Source organism: Hesperophylax consimilis, chromosome 11 (assembly GCF_061612785.1).
Source record: "Hesperophylax consimilis isolate HC1 chromosome 11, BYU_Hcon_1.0, whole genome shotgun sequence".
Classification (NCBI taxonomy): Eukaryota; Metazoa; Arthropoda; class Insecta; order Trichoptera; family Limnephilidae; genus Hesperophylax; species Hesperophylax consimilis.
The window spans coordinates 27,643,313-27,645,651 of NC_142846.1; the positions used below are offsets into that span (position 1 = coordinate 27,643,313).

Sequence of the window (2,339 nt, forward strand, 5' to 3'; positions counted from 1 at the left end):
TACGAGCTTCATTTATTTAGACCCGATTTATTTAATCAATAATAATATAACAGATTCACAGGTTGAACAGTTCGAAAATCCAAGACATACTTAAATAATAGTGCGTTCCCAGTTAGGCAGTTTTGGTTTGGATGAAAACGTCAAAAAATCTTAAGAAGTTCGTTATTAATGCAATAGGCAGTTTACAATGATTCCCCAGCGTGTTTCGCTCAATTGACATCGTGTTTCACCATTCCGATCGTTGTGGATCGGCTCTTACCGGTAGGTAAAAACAATGTTGTTCCATCCGGCGGGAAAGCAAGTCAAATAAAGAATCATAATGGATTTGGGATTTTGGACCCAGGAGTAAGCTAAAAATGCTCCTAGCCAAATTTCCCCTTCACTGCTGAGACGTTTTTTTCGCCATCGAGTCGAAAAATTGTACCATAAACAGGCAATACATTTTTCTGTGTACTACTGTCGTCTTCCCCTTTGCAATGGTTGAAATTTTTGCTTGTGATTTTTCGTTTTTCTCTGTCAATTGAGGATGGGTTTAATGCGATTTGAATTGGATTTTGCCACCATTAAAAAAAGTATTCCTAATTTTTACCCCTAAAAAGGCCGTTTCGTATAAATGATGTTAGTTATTTAATGTTATTGCGAAAAGTACTGCGATCATCTGAAATTGATTATGCATGGAATTCGTGTAATTTTAAACAACATAAACTGGAAATTTGGTGACCTTTGGGAGATGTTAAAGGTGTTATGTGGGCCGCAGAATGAAAAGTTTGGTACGAATTGTTCGACAGTGCTATTAGTTGATACTCATTCATAGTCACATCCGACCTATTCACTTTTGACGACCTTTTTGTTTTCAAATGAAGTTGTTATTAATCTTTAGCAAAATGGATTGAGAATGAAAGTTAGCAAAATAAATAGTAAACAATTGGACAAACTATTACGCAATTTATCCACAGGCGTTGGCAGAACACGATGTAAGAACATACTCGTACATCTCGTTCCATTCCCTCCCCATACAGTGTACCATACTACAAACAATTATTTTGTTATTTTTTTAATGATAAACTAATGTTTATAAGACAAGGTTTTATGCATAGCATAAAGGATAACAAATAATTATAAGCAATAATTAGTCGCCTGAAATATCAATACAAATTGAAAATATCTCCTTTTAAAAATAAATGTCGAATTTTCAATTTGTATTGATATATCAGGCCACTAAATATTGCTTATAATTTTTTGTTATCCTTTATGCTATGCATAAAACCTTGTCTTTTAAACAACAGTTTATCATATATATATATATATTTGACAAGTCAAAAATATTTCACCAATAAATGAAGATATTATATGTCTCGACGCCATCTAGTGAGAAATTTAGTACTAACAAAGCCTTTACTATAATGTTGGTTGTTTGCAGGTGGAAATAATATAAAAAGCAGTAATTGTTGATTGAGGTCCCAGTACATATTGAATCATTTGGCGGGTTGGAAATAAGCCGACATAGCTCAGTGGTTTCAGAGCACCTGACCGCGCATCAGAAGGCGCGGGTTCAATTTCCGTTGACGGCATTTATTTTTACTAAGGAGATAATTTCAATTTGTAATAATATTTCAGGCGACTAATTATTGCTTATAATTATTAATTATTTTGTACAGACTCTTGACATTACTCGACTTGAGAGTTTGTTCGCCATACTATTTTCTCCTAAAGCTTTCGTCCATCAAACGGGATAGAATAAACTAAAATTAAAATATTGTTTTAAATCCCTAAACGTCGTCATCGTAATAATACATAAATAAAACATAAACAAAAATGTAACATTGGGTGCAAATATTGGAAAATATTTAGGTAGTTTTAGAGATTAAAAAATATACCTTTTCTAATTTCTATTCTCATGAATCTGGAATGAACTATCGACGTCACACTTATTAAAAGCTTTGGATAATAATTATATTATACATTAATACATGTTTGAAAGAAAATAACGCCTGTGACGTCATCAATTCCGGTCCAGCAACCGCGTCCTTTATAATTTCGTCAAGGCCTTTATTCGTAGAAAATTGAAAACCTTCGAGACGTGAACGCTTATTATTCATTAAGCTCCCATCTTGGCAGAAACTCACCTTGAAGCGAAGTACTAGGACGAGCTCAAAGCTAATGGGAAGACACCTTTAATTAGTCACTAAACTTTTATCTTTTGACTGAGACTTGAAAAGTGCAAGGGACCATCAATGCACTGGAGTGCCTGAATTAGCGAATTGATTATCAGTTGAAATCAGGGGCAAATCGAGGATTATCAATATTATAACACCTAAACCATAATTGTAGGGGTACAA

At 33.7% G+C, this 2,339-nt stretch overlaps 1 non-coding gene across 1 annotated transcript; it reads left to right on the plus strand.

The window, feature by feature from the left end:
* Positions 1-1,497: 1,497 nt before the first annotated feature.
* On the plus strand, positions 1,498-1,571 carry TRNAR-GCG (transfer RNA arginine (anticodon GCG)). Its single transcript has one exon. It is a non-coding gene; the product is annotated as a tRNA-Arg (tRNA).
* The last annotated feature ends 768 nt before the right edge of the window (positions 1,572-2,339 follow it).